The sequence below is a fragment of the Agelaius tricolor genome, unplaced genomic scaffold, assembly GCF_023055355.1.
Source record: "Agelaius tricolor isolate 1412-34295 unplaced genomic scaffold, bAgeTri1.0.p SCAF_1, whole genome shotgun sequence".
Taxonomy (NCBI): Eukaryota; Metazoa; Chordata; class Aves; order Passeriformes; family Icteridae; genus Agelaius; species Agelaius tricolor.
In genome coordinates this window covers 9689801-9695800 of record NW_027269261.1, presented here as the reverse complement: position 1 = coordinate 9695800, position 6000 = coordinate 9689801, and positions in this window count along the sequence as shown.

Here is a 6000-nt window from a genome sequence, read left to right as displayed (position 1 = left end):
CTACAAATCCCTCTTTTGAGCATCAGGCAGACATAGCAAAGATCTCCTGTGAGATGGTTTGAGAGTCAGCCCTGTCCTTCCCTGTAACAGTGAACAAACAGTTGGGAAATGAAGGAGCTGCTGCTGCAGTGACAAAGGGAATCCCAGCCCTACCTGCCTGCACCCAGAGCTGTGTTGCTTTCTACATGACTACAAAGCAGTCCTCATGTGTGGGAAATAGCAATTCCCTTGAAAGAAAGAATGAGAAACTAGTCAGTCATGTTCCCTTAAAATGTTTGTCCTCAGAAAGAATGAGGAACTGGTCATTTTCCCTTAAAATGTTTGTCCTCTGGCTGACAGAGGAGGAGATGTGTTTGAAACACATTGCTGGTGTATCCACTAAAATAAACTTTCCAAAGGAGTCCAGCAATATACAAATGCTTACATTCAGGAACAAATATTGCTCCAAAATGGCACTGTGCTCACATCCATCACAGCAGTGCCATGATCCATGTAAAAGCAGCAGGGAAGGAGGGCTGGATGTGGCTCACACAGGCACGTCAGCACAGCTTCACTGCATCAGAAGAGGCTCACAGCTCCTGTCCTTCAAAGGCAGAAATTCATCCAATCTCATCATTCCATTTAAAGGGAGAGAATTGTGCAAACAAGAGCCAGGGTGCCCCTTTATTTCCCCCTCTATCACTGAAGTAGCAATTACTGTTCTCTTCAGACTGCCAAGAGCCTGCCCTGAGAGGAGCCCAGGCATAAACAGTGCTGTGCACAGGAGGAAACAACGTGAAAGGGGAAGTGTCACCATAAGACATGAATTAACATGACATGGACACACAGCTCTCTCAAGGTAAAAAGAGAATTTTCAATTTCTGACTCCAACATTTATAGATTTCCAAAAGTGCCAGTGGATTGGAGGGTGACAGTGCCACCTCTCCAATGACACTGGACAAACCAACAGTCTATTAAATTTCTCTTCTTCCATAAAAGAATGCAAAACAATAAGTTATTTACATAAAGTGTGTGAGAAAGTTTGTTACAAGAATGTAAACATCAGAAGGCTTAGAAAAACTTAAAAAAAGTCAGAGCAACAGGGAAGATCTACAAGTCATGTCTGCCTTCAAATGGGAGCAGCTCTAGTGCCTGTTGCCTCTGCCAAATGTGATGGATGTGAGCACAGTGCCATTTTGGAGCAATATTTGTTCCTGAATGTAAGCATTTGTATATTGCTGGACTCCTTTGGAAAGTTTATTTTAGTGGATACACCAGTAATGTGTTTCAAACACATCTCCTCCTCTGTCAAACAGAGAACAAACATTTTAAGGGAACATGACCAGTTTCTTATTCTTTATTTCATGGGAATTGCTATTTCCCACATACAGGGACTACTTTGTAGTCATGTAGAAACTCATTTTCATTCTATTTTGAGAACTTCATGAGGTGCAAGAAGGGGAATTCTTTGCCCTAACTGAAAAGATACTCATCAGATTCCATGAGTGGCACAAAGCATCATGTAAGAGAACTGAGGGACTCCAAGGGAAGGGCAGTACAGACAATAAAGTGCCTGTGTCTCATCAGGAGCAAACTCAGGGATGTAAGACACAAGGCCAGTCTTATGTGCAGAAGACCAGGACTCCTGCACACAGAGAATACAGCAGCAACTTGGTGCTATCATCTACTTAACATGCTTAATCTGCTTTTTATTTGGCAAAAAGCTGGGATTTGTGAACAAAATGCTGCATGTGCTCTTTGCTGTTGAATGTGTCAGCACGCTGCATGTCCCTGTGGCAGATGACAGAGCCCTCTGGGGATGCTGGAGTTTGTTGATTTGCCTCCTTAATGGTGTGGAAACAAAATCCAGCAGCTCACCATCAGGACACTCAAAGTTGTGGTCTATAAACCCCAAATAAGTGTTCAAGGTCTGCTGGATTTGATTTATGGCTTATAAATGTGATTCTGCTGACCTAAATACTACTTATTTGTAGTCTGCCTTCTATGAGAGTGGTTAGAAATAGGAAGCCAAGTTTGCTCCTGTTTTTTTTTTTTGAGAGAGTCAGCTAAAGGGACACACACAGTTCTCCAGTTAAGAGAAGCCCTTTTCCTCCTGCCTCTCTAATCCTTGGAGAAAAGGCAGGGAAGGTGTCCCAGGAGAATCATCCACTGCTCATCCCCCTCCTGCCTCAGGGCCAGGAGAGAGCAGGGCAGCTGCAAACTGGCACCCACTGAGGGACCCTGAAGGAACACCCCCAAAACCTGTGCCCCACTTTGAACCACAGCCTGCTGGCCCCCAGCTACACTAAATAAATATATCAACAGCCCTGTCCTGCACAACTGTAGTCAAATCCTGAGACTGATTTGGGCAAAGCAGTGGGATTTGAGATTTCTGTTCAAAGCAGGGTGCTTATCTGTGCTCAGGGCTTCTCAAGTGCTGGTGTCTGAAAGGTCTGAGGAGGATTTTGTATTTATTGCTTTATTGCTGAATCAGGCTGCTGGAAATTAACCTCCCACCTGCAGAGCCACAGCTTTCACAGGCTCCTAAGCCAGCTGGATTCCTCTGCACAGTGAGTGCAGCTCTTCCCTAAGCCACAACATTTATTTACCTCAAATTCATTTCAGGAAGGTGTGAATCAATTATCATTACTCTGGAAGAAATAAGCACAGGCTTATTTCAAAAGGGTTTTTAGCTTTTAAAAAAAAAACAACATAACAAAGAAGTGTTTTGCTGTTTAATCTTTCTGTGCGAGCTGGGGGTTAAGCCTAAGAACCTCATTACAATTTTCCCCACTCTCTGTTTAAATTTGCAAGGAGGATCCTGTTTAGCACCATCCAAAAAGGCAGGGATAGGAACTGTGGAATGTAAAATCTGCACAGGAACCACCAACACTCTGAGCTGCACAAGGTGGGCAGTGCAGACCAGGCAGGTGAAATGCAGCGTGTCTGTGCAGGTGATACAGAGGGGAAAGTGACCTGGGAAGAAAACCTGTATATAAAAGTTGCTGATGCATGGCTAATGCTTTGTTTGGGGAAATGTGGGGCTGGCAGGCTCTGCTCTCCTCTCCTCAGGTGATCTGCCTGCAGGCAGTGAAGCAGAAATGGATTTGGCCAGGAACAGAAGGCTGTGCATGCACTGAGTGTCCGAAAAAATGCTTCATGTAATAGGGTCTGCTGATTGAATACAAAGTCAGATATTGTTAAAAGCAAAATTACTAAACTGAGGAACTAAGTACTCCTTTAATACCCCTTTTTTTTTTCTTTTTTTCCCCTTGGGCTCAGCACAATGAGTGAAAATATAGCTGATGAGTGCCTTTTCTGTCATTATTGGTGGTGTCCTTCCTTTTATCTATGGATGAGATCTCTTTATTTCACCCTAACAACTCTCCAGGGCATTGATCTGCTGCTCTTAAGCCAGTCCTTACTACAATTTAGTCTGAACAGTGAGTCTGTGTGGCTGCAGGTGCCAAACACTGAGGAGCTTTTAGCTGACCCAGTCTATCAAGCTGCAGTATTCACCAATTTGAGAAGAGAGAATCAGGCAATGGCAAAGAAAAAGGTGTCTGTAAGCAGAAGAGAAATAGCAAAAAAAGGGAAGAATTGTGTAATGGCCATAATGGGATACCTACACCCTTACCCAGGTCATTGTTTGCCAACAATTCCCCCATCACCTGTACTCACCAGGCTCCTCTGTTAATAGGCTCTGATTTCTCATGAGCCACAGGCACCTAATTACATCCAGGAATGGGACTTAATCCCACTCTTCTCATCAGTGGTTCTTATTAGTAGCTGCCATTGCTGCTGCCTTCTGTGGTTTTCCCTGTGCATTCAATAAAAAGGTCCAACACCTTCATCAGGGCTATGAAAATTAGCAGGCACTGGAAATGAGGCATTTCAGCAGCTGCCTCTCTAAGGATCCACTCCTAAATGTATCCATGGACAATCTTTCATATTAAATGGATAGGAAGCCTTAGCCAAACTGAGTCTTCAGCCTAATGCAAGGAAAACTGCAGGACTGATTTCATGAGGAAAAGAAAAAAAGAAAAGGCAAGGCAAGGTCCCTTTGAGCAACAGAATCAAAGATATTTAGCTATTTATACTGACCAATATCTAATGGGACTCGTCAGCTGTGGAAATCTGTTCCTCAATCAGGGCTCTGCTGGTTTGTGGGCAAATCTTTCCTGCCTCTGCTTTCTTTCCTGGGTCATCACTACTGGAAGGAGAGCACATGCCAGTTGCAAGCATGTGGGAAAACACAGCACACAGATAACAATGCAGCAGCCTTTTGGTTAGAAGCTCAAGTTGGTCTGTCTGAAATCCCAATAATATAAAATTTATGTCGAGAAAATATCATACTGTGAAAGTAAAAACCTAAGGGGTTTATTGTTTCTGTTGAAATTTCACTTTGAGGAAATGGAAGAAGAAAAGGAATTATTTTGTTCTTGTTGCCATCGCAATGTGTTATTTTAGATATTTTTAACATTTAAAGATTTTAGATATTTTTAACATTTGTTTGATAGAAAATTTCTGTTGGGCCATGCTGTGGCAACGTCCCAGGGGTGTGTGTGGAAATGTTGGAGTTTGTTGTACTCTGGGGCACATCTACAAAGAGAACAACTGTGTCAGGGAAGCATCCTTTCCTTCACACCTGTATTTAGTATTTATCACAGGGAAGGTCATGGCAGCGCTGGCCCATTTTGAGTGATTATTTTGTTACTATCTGGGTTAAACTGAAATAGGGCAGAGCTCATTCTGAGGAAACCTCCCTATGGAGATACCTACCACAGTAATGAGATGAGAACTCAAGCTAATTGTGTTATTTTGCTTCCAGAGCATGTGTAGGCAGGTCTCATTCTTAGCAAGTGTTTTTACACGTTAAAAAAAGCAAACAAAATTTAGGGATTGATCAGTTTTCCATAGAAACTAGGATCTGTTTTGTAATGGGTTTAAAATTAGAAAGACTTACAAGTTAAGAAGAATTCTTTGCTGGTTTTAGAGAGGAGATAGAGAACCTAAGAGGATGTTTAAGTCTCTGATTTTTATGTACAGATATTGGTTATGTCTGTATCTCTTCTGTTGTGGGTTGCAGCTGTTTCTGTAATATCCTTCTATAAGTTTCTAAGAACATGCTCCATTTGCAGTGATAATGAACTAATTAAGAAACTAAAATCAGCCAGCTTTCTTTTAAAAGAAATCAATTTAATTTAAATTTCTTAAAGTATACTACCACTCTCCAGATATTGAAATTGCACTCTTTTGTGTTCTTAATACATTTCAACAAGATCAAGTAGCAGCAACAAAATATTCCATTTCCATGGAAATCAGCGTAGCTTTCTTTGCCTCTAATCAGACCACTTTGCTGAAAGCTAAACTGTTTATTTTTAACCTCTCAGAAGATGAAAGCTTGGCATGCCTTTTATGTCAGGAGTGTAGCTGTTCTCCTCTGCTTCATTAGGTCTTTTGGCTTCAGCCTCACCTGGGGCTGAGCTGGGCAGTGGGACAGATGTGCAGGAGATGCTGGTGCCTCTGCCCTCCTTCCTTTGCTCTGCTGGCAGCTCCCAGCCCAGCGCAGTGGGAAGCAGCATAAAAAAGGAGAGGCCTGCACAGGACTGCCTCCTGTCTGCCTGCAGGCTGGCTCAGTGAGTAGCAGCAGGATCTGGAGGGGGAAAGTGCAGGGGATGCTCAAAGAGCTGGGATATCTCATGCACACGCATGAAATAAAACTGGTTGTCTGATCCTTAGTCCCAAGAGCAAAGGATGAGGTCAGGACACAGGCAGCACACAGGGGAGCCCATAAGCCACTCTGCAATCCAGAGGCTGCAGCAGCTCCCATGTCCTGCACAGCTCAGTGTAAAAGGCAGTTCTGTAACAATTGCCACTGCACAACAGCAGGAACAGAGGAACAGAAGGGTGCCTGGAGCCAAAGCTGCTGTCTGACAGTCCTGGTCTGAATCAAGCCATGGCCCTTGTACACTGTGCTTGGTGATGAAAGTTCAGAGGCTCTGCAACCTTCTGTGCAGG